The sequence below is a fragment of the Lepidochelys kempii genome, chromosome 2 (genome assembly GCF_965140265.1).
Source record: "Lepidochelys kempii isolate rLepKem1 chromosome 2, rLepKem1.hap2, whole genome shotgun sequence".
NCBI lineage: Eukaryota > Metazoa > Chordata > Testudines > Cheloniidae > Lepidochelys > Lepidochelys kempii.
Genome location: NC_133257.1, coordinates 68141367 through 68153827, shown reverse-complemented (window position 1 = coordinate 68153827; position 12461 = coordinate 68141367).

Sequence of the window (12461 nt, the reverse complement as noted above, 5' to 3'; positions counted from 1 at the left end):
TTGCTTAATTTCTTCAGCATTTGTGATGACCTATGCCTTGCAGTTGCATTATATAATATTGTCTGGAGACTTCCTGTGTCCTTTCAGAGTGAGTCTGGCTGCTGGAGCTACGAGTGAGCACTTTGGAGCCCTCTCTAATGCAGTGTGAGCTCTGGTGTACTGGTTACCGGCCTGTCCATCTTGGTACATGATAGGAGGCCCAACTTTCTGTAACAAGGCTGCCTGCTGCCACAATGAGTGAGTACAGTGTACCTACATATCACCCAGCTCTGAGTCAAGTCAGAATAGAGAGTAGCCGCTTGCAAATGTATTTATTTGTTGATTTGTATTACTATAGCACCTAGGGGCCCTACCATGGTTCAGGATGCTACCGCATTACGCTCTGTACAAGCACAGAACAAAAACGTGGTTCCTGTTTTAAGGGGCCTACAATTTAAATATAAAACAAGAAACATAGATACAGACAGACCAGGGAGAACACGGAAACAATGAGGTGATATTGGTCAGCATGTCAGGCAGTGGTACCAGCACACCCGCAGCTTAACCAATGCCAATTTTTTATAGGCATCACAGCAACGGAGAGTTTTCAGGAGGGTTTTGAAGGAGTGTAATGAGTTAGTTTTGTGGATGTTTATGGGCAGCACTTCCCAAGCACGTGGGGCAGCATGGGAGAAAGTATGAAGATGTTGGTTTGAAAATTTAACAAGTGGGCAGTGGAAGCTGGCATCATGTGCTGATTGGAGGTGAGAATCGACAGTTTGGTAGTGAATGAGAGACGATAGGTAAGGTGGAGACTATGAAGGGACCTGAAAGTCATTATAAGGAGTTTGTATTAGATGTATTAGAGAAGGAGGAGCCAATGGAGGGATTCAAAGGGAAGGTTGATATGGTCAAAGTGATGGGCTAGGAAAATGATCTTTGCAGCAGCATTCTGAATGGATATGAGTAGGGCAAGACTACATTTGTTAAAGCTAGAGAGAAGGATATTGCACTAATTGAGACTGGAGAAGATGAGAGCTTGGATGATAATTTTAGCTGTGTGGATGGATCGCAAAGGCTGTATTTTAGAGGGATTATTCAGAAAGAATTAGCAAGTTTTAAAAAGAGCCTGGCTGTGAGGCCATCGAGAGAGGTCCAAGTCAAAGATGACACCCTGGTTGCACCTTGGGGAAGCCAAGACTGAGGTGCCCAGGAGAGCTTGGAAAGTACATGTTTGTATTCTGAACACCATAGCAGTGAGAGTAGAGTCTCATTTTTGCATCACAGGAGGACAGAACTTGGAAGAATACCACTATCATCCTCTCCCCCACTTTGATTCCTGTCGTACAGCTTGTCCCCATGCAACAGAACTAAATTGCTTCCCCTGCATTCAGATCTGCAGGGGAGAGGGAACCATATATTTTTAAAAAAGGAGGGAAAATGCCTGTCACAATTGACACAGTGTGGTTCAAGGTCAATCATGGAGAGATCTGTAAAGTAACAATTACCCTTTATTGTGTTTAGCAAGTTCAACTGTATGTTAATGGTTTTGCAACACTGAAAAATACATCTAAAGCAAAGCAACTAGCTTACCCTTGTTTCAGGTCTTTAAGGAGACACCCATAGCAGTCAGTTTTCCTTCTATCCTAATTAAAACTATTCCTTTTTGCTTAGTAATTATGTGAATGCTTCTATGACATTTAATTTAATCTAGCATTTTGCATACCTTGCCTTAGACAGCAGTCCTTTTAAAACTAGTTTCATTCACTTTAATTAATATTTGTATGCAAGAAGATCAAACATATGATGGATAGACCCACCTAAACGTCTCCCATTTTACTGTGTATAACATTAGTCACTTCTGTCCATACATGTACTTCCTGCCTATTTACCTCATGATCATTTTAACAGCTTCCATGGTATAAATTAATGTTTACACCTTTTGTGTTTATTTAAAGAGGTAAGTAAGGTTATTGTGATGTTGCACTCCATGTGTTTTATGGAGATATGCTTATGAGTGTAAATATGATGTAAATGGAATATGCTTTATGCAAAAGGTCTCTTGTAAGGTATCATAACGAAGATTATAACCTACTGAATATATTCCTCCTATTTGTATGCATGTATCTTTCTTGTATCTGAAGCTAGAAAGATGAAGTATAACTCTGAGGTCCTATTGTAATTATGCAAAGTGTGGGCCATAAATGGTGGTTTAGAATCTTGATGGCTCCCATTGACTAGGACGAATGGTTGTAAATGGCTCTGTTTACCTGCAAGCCATCCCGTGTATGTGTAGGCCAGCCCGTGGGTAATGAAGAATGAGGTCTGATATGACCTGATATACCATGTCACCTGATACTGGAATCAATCTTAAACCTGGTGCTTTTCCAATTAGAAGGAGGGGTGAGGACCCAAGAGACAAAGGTTTCCCTCCTTGTGCCAAAGCTATAAAAGGGGGTGAGCAGGACAAGGGGGGGTTCCAGTCATGTGAAAGCCCCTGCTTAACACCTAAGACGTCTGCTGGAACTAACAAGGACTGTACCAGGGGGAAAGGATTGGGCCCAGACTAGGAAGGCATCTAGTCTGTGAAAGAAGCTTATTGGAACATCTCTGAGGGTGAGATATTACCTGTAATGAATTTCTTAATGTATTAGGCTTAGACTTGTGTGTTTTGTTTTATTTTGCTTGGTGGCTTACTTGGTTCTGTCTGTTATTACTTGAAACCACTTAAATCCTACTTTTTATACTTAATAAAATCACTTTTGTTTGTTATTAAACCCAGAGTAAGTGATTAATACCTGGGGGAGAAAACAGCTGTGCATATCTCTGTATCAGTGTTATAGAGGGCAGACAATTTATGAGTTTACACTGTATAAGCTTTATACAGAGTAAAACGGATTTATTTGGGGTTTGGATCCCATTGGGAGCTGGGTGTCTGGGTGCTGGAGATAAGTAACTGGTTGACCTGTTTTCAGTTAAGTCTGCAGCTTCAGGGGCATGGACCAGACCCTGGGTCTGGGTTGTACCAGGCTACCGTGTCTGGCTCGGCAAGACAGGGTTCTGGAGTCCCAAGCTGGCAGGGAAAACAGGCTCAGAGGTGGTTTCAGCATGTCAGGTGACAGTCCCAAGGGGATCTCTGTGACCGAATCCGTCACAGTTATTTCGATCTCTAGATTTCCATTTTTGAATAAAAGTGTTCTGGTCCCCTACACAGTCATGAGGAAGGCCACAGAGGGAGTGGGTTTTTTAAAAAGTGCTAAAATTAAGTTGAATTCCATAATATGCTTTTTCTGTGCAGTATCATTAGATATTTTTCATTTCAAACATTTAAATAAAATAGGTTTTAATGTAATTGAAGTTTGAAAATGTAAGGGCAAATTCTGCTCTGTAAGCACTGATAGCATATTTGCATAGGGGGTATTTAATTAGATTTATAAGTAACTACAGTACATTCCACCTACATCCTGTCTGCTTATTGTGGCAGAAGGCAGGCATGTCTTTTGTATTCTAGTCAGGTTCCTTATACTTTGCTCATCACAATAGCATCTCAGCACCTTCCAGCAGTGCACTAAGCAATGTTACTGCACATCTATCACATGTTGTGTCATCTCTTAACCTCTCCACAGAGAATGAAGTATGTGCAGTGGAGGTTTCTTTTAATGTAAATATACCTGTTGCTGTGTATTTATGTAAGAGAAGGCACGGTCAAAGAAATGCACCTTATATTTGGAGTGGAAAGTGGTGAGGTTTGTGATGGTCCTTAATTCCTGGGGGAGTTTATTCCACAGTCTTGGATCATCTCCGGAGAAAGTCTGTCTCCCATACAGCCAAGCTTTACTCTTATAGTTGAGAGTTCTGTTAATGTTCCTGTGGCAGGAAAAACACCACAGCAGCCCAACGCTGTAGCATTTAATTTCAGAAAGGGGATCTACACAAAAATGAGGAGGTTAGTTAAACAGAAATTAAAGGCTACAGTGCCAAAAGTGAAATCTCTGCAAGCTGCATGGAAACTTTTTAAAGACACCATAATAGAGGCTCAACTTAAATGTATACCCCAAATTAAAAAACACAGTAAGAGAACCAAAAAAGAGCCACCGTGGCTAAATAACAAAGTAAAAGAAGCAGTGAGAGGCAAAAAGGCATCCTTTAAAAAGTGGAAGTTAAATCCTAGTGAGAAAAATAGAAAGGAGCATAAACACTGGCAAATGAAATGTAAAATTACAATTAGGAAGGCCAAAAAAGAATTTGAGGAACAGTTAACCAAAGACTCAAAAAGTAATAGCAATTTTTTTTAAGTACATCAGAAGCAGGAAGCCTGCTAAACAACCAGTGGGGCCATGGGACGATTGAGGTGCTAAAGGAGCATTCAAGGACGATAAGGCCATTGTGGAGAAACTAAATGAATTCTTTGTGTCGGTCTTCATGGCTGAGGATGTGAGGGAGATTCCCAAACCTGAGCCATTCTTTTTAGGTGACAGATCTGAGGAACTGTCCCAGATTGAGGTATCATTAGAGGAGGTTTTGGAACAAATTGATAAATTGAACAGCAACAAGTCACCAGGACCAGATGGTATTCACCCAAGAGTTCTGAAGGAACTCAAATGTGAAATTGCAAAATTACTAACTGTAGTCTGTAACCTATCATTTAAATCAGCTTCTGTACCAGATGACTGGAGGATAGATAATGTGACGCCAATTTTTAAAAAGGGCTCCAGAGGGGATCCCAGCAATTACAGGCCTGTAAGCTGGACTTCAGTACCAGGCAAACTTGTTGAAACTATAATAAAGAACAATATTGTCAGATGTAGATGAAGATAATTTGTTGAGGAAGAGTCAACATGGTTTTAATAAAGGGAAACCATGTCTCACTAATCTACTAGAATTCTTTGAGTGGGTCAACAAGCATGTGGACCAAGGGGATGCAGTGGATATAGTGTACTTAGATTTTCAGAAAGCCTTTGACAGGGTTCCTCACCAAGGGCTCTTATGCAAAGTAAGCTGCCACAGGATAAGAGGGAAGGTACTGTCATGGATTGGTAATTGGTTAAAAGATAGGAAACAAAGGGTAGGTATAAATCAGTGGTTCCCAAACTAGGGGTGCTGCTTGTTCAGGGAAAGCCCCTGGCAGGCCGGGCTGGTTTGTTTACCTGCTGAGTCCGCAGGTTCGACCGATCGCGGCTCCCACTGGCCATGGTTCGCTGTTCTCGGCCAATGGGGGCTGCGGAAAGCGGCAGAGGCCTAAGGACGTGTTGGCTGTCCTTCCCGCAGCCCCCCTTGGCCTGGAGTAGCGAACTGTGGCCAGTGGGAGCCGCGAGTGTGATAGTGGAGGGAAATGCAGTTTCCCATGACCATATGTTGCAACCCTCCAGAAAGGACTCAAACCATTTTAGCGCATAACCTTGGACCTTTGCCATCTCTCTCAAGTGAGCAGCAGAATATCATGATCCACAGTGTCAAATGTTGCAGAGAGGTCCAGGAGGATGAGTGGATGAAAGTCAGGCCCCATTGAACTATCTCAGGGTGGGAGTCAAAAAAAAAAAAAATCAAGGCACCCAAACTCGCTTGTTACTCTTGAAAATCTGGGCTAATGGATATGAAAATGTAAATGCTGTGGTGCAGCAGGAGGAGCCAGTGCAATGGTTAGGTAGAAGGAAGCACAGGACATGGCACAAACGTATGAGAAAATTAATGCTAAACTCGAATGTAACATGGTACCTTGCAGGAAAGAAAATCATCCGTAAGCACCATGCTCCCTACCCAATGGACTATAGAATCGTATTCTCTCTCGCTGTGGCCTAATGACTATTTAAGTATTTATCCATAGTGAAACAGTCATTGTTAGAGAGAGAGATAGAGAACGACTTTGTAATGTAGTGGTTTGGGCACTTATGTGGGAGCTGAGAGACCCAGGGTCCAGTTCCCCTGCTCCAATCACTCTTTCATTACTTATCCAGAGTGCAACATCTTCAGCAAGTGAGATTGAGGGAGCCCCCACAACAGAATATCCCATAGCTCAGTGGTTAGAGCATGCTCGTGGGAGGCCCCTGTTTAAATCCTTTCTCCTGCTTCTAGCAGAGTGGGGGGAATTAAATGTGGATCTCTGTAACAGGAAGATCTGCCCCTTTAATAGCCTGAGGTGGGGGAGGGGGAAGAGGGAGCAGTCGACCCTGCCCCGGAGAGAATTGTAGCAGGCAGGTGCTGGGAGTCAGGTGACCCAGCTGATCATATGATTGGGCTACACTCTCAGCTGGACAGTGTAAAGGGTGAAAACCAAGAGAGAGGAGTGGTAACTATAGCAGGTGTCTGCAGGCACTCTGGCCCTCCCTGTGGTGCCCACTGCAAGGTCAGAGAGGGCCCTATCCAGTAGATACCAGAGGTCCCCAATGTGAACCCCTAACCAAAGTGTTGTTTGTACAAACAACAAACACACTTTTCTTTCTTGTTTGTGGAGACAATAAGCACAACCCTGAAGAAAGGGACTAACCTGGGTGTGGCTGATGGTCTATTCCCAGCTGGCGGCGGCTCCACCACCACCTCCTCCTCCTCTCCCCTGCTCCCATTTTGTGTGGTGTACCTAACTAAGTCCCACAAGATATGCCTTAGGTACTGTGACAGAGCTTCCTCTCCGCCTTCCCTTCCATTTAGCGGTGGGCTGGGGTATTCCTCTCTTCCCTCAGGATTTTCCCCACACCCCTGGGTTTACTATCCACACCCTGTCGGAGCAGGGTTCCTCCTGGCCTCCCTTACAAGGGTTGGGGATGGGGGGCAGCCTCTCAATCTCTGGTAGCCCTTCTGGGTGTGGTGGCAACAGACCACACACCCAGTTCAGTCTCTCCTCTCTGGCAGGGTCTCTTCCCTCAGACATCCGGGGCCTGGAAGGGCCATCCGCCCTTTGCCTTCTGTACCTGTGTGGCTTCTCTCCTAATGTTTGTCTGTGTCTGCACTGCCCAGCTCGCCAGTAACTCGCCTTCCTCCCTCAGCTCCTATCGCGCACCCCTATCTGGCTGGAGGGGAGGCTTTTAACAGGTTCTGGCAGGCCCTTTGGATAGCCTCCAGCTTATTTAGTTGGAGCTTTACTACACCTCTTCCTATGATGTATCTAAGGTATTTAGCCTCTGCTAGCCCTATGGCGCACTTGGCTGGATTGGCTGTGAGGCTGGACTGCCTTAGGTTGTTCAGCACTTCTTCCACCTTTCCCAGGTGGGTCTCCCAGTCTGGGGTATGGATAATCACATCGTCCAGATATGCAGCAGCATAACTGGCATGGGGTGCAACAGCTTGTCCATGAGGCGCTGGAAGGTGGCTGGGGCCACATGCAGTCCGAAGGGGAGAACAGTATACTGAAATAGCCCCTCTAGTGTGGAGAAAGCAGTCTTTTCTTTTGCTTCTTTGGCTAGGGGGATCTGCTGATACCCCTTTGTCAAATCCAGGGGGGTCAGGAACCGCGTGTTGCCCAGTCGGTCAATTAACTCGTCTATGTGGGCTATAGGGTATGTGTTATACCAATAAAATAAAAACCAGCAGGATCTTATTAAAGGGAATAAGGCAAAATGCCACATTTACTGTGAATCCGGAAAGAATCATAGTAGGCAGTTAGTTATAGCTATAACATTCCATTCAATTTCATATTTATTCGCACATTCATTCACACACACAAGTTCTGCAAGGTTATTATCATAGTTACCAGCCTTAGTGTTGCTCGTGCCAAGCCACTGGCCAGGTGGCCTGGACATGAGGAGAGAGCAGGGCCTTGTCAGATGCTCATCTGATGCTCCTGGAAGTTGGTTTGCAGTATCAGACCCCAAAGTTCTCACTTTCTAGAGTCCATTTTTATATGAATTTCTTCCTATGCCAGTCTATGGGAATTGCTTCATTATGCTGTTGCTGAATCAGTCAGCAGATGGCACATTCCTGAAGGCTCTGTGCTACCAGATGTTATCTTGTTCTTTGGTTCTCCCATCCTTGAGGCTGTTGGGTGGATTCCAGTCTGCCCTCCGGGGGTTCTCTGGTTGTTTCCACTTGACGCCTTCTTCGGCCGATCAACACTGGATTCTTAGGCTGGCACCTCCCTGATCATTCATTTATTATACACACCAAGCATCCATCCACATACATCCTCTATCTCTATTTTAATCACAATTGTTAACAAAGCAAGATAAATACAACAAAAGGACGGGGAGTCTCTGTGTGCTGTTTCTGTCGTTACAAAGTGTCGCTCTGAGTCTCTCTCTGTGTGAGTAGTTGTTGTTACAAAATATTGCTTTGAGAATAGACTCTGTTTTAGGATGTACTAACACAATTAGCAGCTTGCAAGTTTCACACAGAGAGGGAGAGAAACAGTAAAAATAAGAGACCAAAAACCAAGAGACCTCTTAATTAGTAATACCCTGGAATTTAAACTATGGGGAATCAAACTCATTTGTGATTTTAATACAGAACTTCTTTAATATGATCCAACACATGCATCAAACTGGGATACCTCATTCAGTTGGTGAAAGTCATTGCAGATCTTGTAGTGCCATCAGGTTTGGGCACCAGCATGATTGGGCTGGACCACTGATTATGGGATTCCTTGATGACCCCTAATTCCAACATTCTCTTCACTTCCGCCTTGATTTCCTCCCTTTTGGCCCCTGGGACCATTGTGGGGCCTTAGCATCACCTTGGCCCTGAGGTTCATGAAGATATGGTGATATGCCTCGGTCGTCCAGCCCGGGTCTCATTGAGAACACATCCTGGTTCCGACTGACCATCTTGGACACCTCGGTCTTTTGATCTGATGTCAAGTTGGGGGATAGTCTCACCTGCTTGGGCCAGTTGCTTTCCTAGGGCAGGGCCTCTTGGGTGGCTACACATGCCTCTTGATTGTGCCAAGACTTCAGGAGGTTGACATGGTAGATCTGCTCTTGCTTCCGGCATCCCAGCTGTCAGACCTTGTAGTTCACCTCCTACAATGGGTTCGATCACTTTGTAGGGCCCTTGCCACTGGGCCAAGAGCTTACTCTCTGCCATGGGTACCAATACCATCTCCCGGTCTCCAGGTTGGAACCGCTGAACCTTTGCTTGGTGGTTGTAGTGAGCTCGTTGGGTCTCCTGCGCTGTGTCCAAGTGCTCCCGTACAATGGGTGTGACTCGGGTTATCCAAACTCTCATCTGTAGCATGTGCTCAGTTATGTTTCTCCGCACATTGGGTTCTTCCTCCCAGATTTCCTTGGCTATGTCTAATATGCCACAGGGGTGGTGCCTGTATAATAGCTCAAAGGGGGAAAACCTGGTGGAAGACTGAGGAACCTCCCGAATGGTGAACATGAGGTAAGGCAGTAGTTTGTCCCAGTCTTCCTGTCCCTACTTACCACTTTCCTTATTATGGCTTTGAGGGTCCTGTTGAACCTTTCCTGCAGACCAGTGGTCTTGTGGTAGTAGACAGAAGTCCACAGGGCCTGTACATGGAGTAGAGCGCATAGGTCCTTCATCAGTTTTGACATGAAAGGGGTCCCTTGGTTGGTCAGTATGTCCTTTGGTAGCCCTACATGGGCAAAGATCTCCACTATTTCCTTGGCTGTTGACTTGGAGGCTGTGTTCCGCAGGGGAATGGCCTCTAGGTTCTGGGTGGCATAGTCCAGGATGATGAGCACATGCTGGTGGCCTCGGGTTGTCTTCTCCAGGGGGCCCATCAGGTCCATGGCTATCCACTCAAATGGGATCTCTATGGTTGGCAGAGACACTAAAGGTACCCTCAAATGGGGATGGGGACTATGTAGCTGACACTCAGGGCAGGGGGCGCAATACTGCCAGACTGCTTCGTGAACTCCTGGCCAGAAGAACCTTCATAGGATCCGTGCCAGGGTCTTCTCCACCCCTAGGTGCCCTCCAAAAAGGTGACTGTGGGTAAGGTGTAACACCCCCTCTGATGCTTTCGTGGCACCAGGAGTTGTTGTACCTCCTGTTCCTGCATCTGTACGACTCAGTACAGGAGATCCTTCTTGATCATGAAGTAGGGACCTGGTCCCTGAGCTTTTCCATCTGTAGATACCTCATCTATCTCAGCCACCTCCTTCCTGATGTTATCATATCTCGGGTCTTCCGCATGGTCCTGCCTGAAATTCTCCCTCCCGGGACTAACCTGCCTGAGCTCCAGGGGGCCTGGCTCTGCCCCCTCTGCCAGTTAGGTGGCATCATGGTTGGGACCAGCCTTGGGTTCGTCTCCCGCTGTAGCAGCCTCCCTATCCGCTGCCCATGTCTGCATGCCTACAAGGGCAGCCTTCTGGCCCTGAGTCAGGATCTAGGTTCCCAAGGCCTTAGCTTCCCTTTCCCGCTTGATGTTCCTGACCCTCCCAGGAATGGGGAACAGATCCTGAGATATCTCAGAGAAAATCGGGGGGTGGCATTCTGCTGTGGAAGACTCATTAACTTCAGGATCCTCTCCTTCCTCCAAACCCTCTGGTGGGAGCAAGCTTCCAGACCCTGGGAAATCTCTCCCTATGAGTATGGGGTACGGGAGTTTAGGGACCACTCTCACTGTTATTCTGATGATGTTCCCCTGGATCTCAATCTTTACCGGGATGGTGGGGTAATGACTAACCACCTCAAGGACGCATGTTACCACCTGCATTAGCTGGCTATGTTTCACAAGCTTCCCCGAGATGAGTGTGATAACACTCCTGGAGTCCACAAGCACCATGGTCTCTATCCCATTCAGTCTCACCGGCCTTGTATATTTATGTAGGGTTACTGCGATCCCCACGAGGTAGATTAGGATGCATGGGTCTGTCCAGTTCCCCAGGTTACACTGCATGGGCTCCTCAGTGTTGGGCCACTGGGCCACTATGTGCCCCCACTCCCCACACACATAACACCTATATATGACCCTAGCCCTCCCCCCCGCCCCGTCCTTTGGGCTAGGGGTACAGGTCCCACAGTCCTCTTTGCCCAGGTCGCTCCATCCCTTCGTGGCCCCTGGCTGGTCCTTGGCTCCCCTCTTCCCCCACCTAGACCTTCCCAGGTGCTTGGTCATCCAAACTCCCGGGATCGGAGCTGATCATATGATTTGGAGTGGATCTTCCCCGGGTGATTGGGAAAGTGCCCTGGCCATCATCTGTCTCTCCACCTGGTCTACCCATTTGCAGAGGTCTGGCGACAGTCCCCTCATGTATCAGTCTATGACCAGAATTTCCTCTGGACTATGGGCCTCAGGTCTCCGCCACTTCTGTGTGAGGTGGGTGAGGTCAAATAGTTGGGAGCTTGGAGGCTTGCTGTGTTGGTACCTCCACTCATGATTTGATTTAGTTGGGGATTGGTCCTGCTTTGAGCAGAGGGTTGGACTAGATGACTTCCTGAGGTCCCTTCCAACCCTGATATTCTATGATTCTGTGATACCTCTGGGCCTGCACCACTGCCATCACCCCTGATCGGGCAAGGATCTCCACTTTCAACTGGGGGCAGCTTCTGCAGGCATGTCATGGTAAGCCAAAACAAAAAGTGGGTGAGGATGCTGGCCCACTGGTCCTGAGGCCAGGCCTCACACAATATGGTCCTTTCAAAAGGACCTTCACATAGTGCCCCCACATCGTCTTCTGCAGTCATCTTTGGTAGATAACTGGTGGCCCTCATGGCTCGCGTCCCTTTGGGCCAATGGGCTAGGGTGGTCAGGGGTTTCAGCTGGTCCATCACTTCTTGTAGGAGGGCTCAGTCTTGGGTCACCTGACTCATCAGTAATTGGTTGGTCTTGTGCTGCAACTGAATCGATTCCTGCTGGGCTGTCATCTGAGCCTGGGTGACCTCCTGCTGGGCCGCCGTGGACTTTACTAGTGCCCTCACCATGACAAGAAAATCCCCCTCTCTCCCCATTCACCATATAAGAATCCTAGATGCCTAACTTGGCTTTGTGGGTTGCAGTGTTCCTGTGATTTTCTAGGTGCTTAAAAGTTATTGTTAGCATCACAGCACCTAAGAGTCTTCATGGACCTCACCCTTATTTTTTGGCCTCCTGAAAATTGCACCCACTAACTTTTAGACTTGACATGAATGGCGAATCTATGTTGATTTTGGGGGAGGGGAGAGTCAAAAATGGGGGGCGGGATCTGGAATTTCTTCCCTGGAAAATTTTGAAATACCTATAGCAAATCCTTGCATTTTGCAAGATGAAAACATTTCAAAAGACAGACTGGGGTGGGAACACACAACAGTATCTGTGCAATCCCTGGTTTCTAACGTTTGTGTTTTGTGTGGGTCAGTGTTTCCTGGTCCTCAGTGGCTGCTGTTTCTGGCTGTCCACTTTCATGTTCTGGAGGGGTATGAGGCAGTGCTAAGCAACCTTAGCTCCCACTGAACAAAGCTTTGTTAGTGATTTTTCTTGTCTTTTGAGAAACTGGTTGTAAGAAGTGGATCATATTGAGAAGCACCTGGGGGAGGGGGGTATCCTGAGCACATTTTGTTGCCCCTCAACTGTCATCTCCCTTCTCCTCCTAGCCTCTACACCTTCA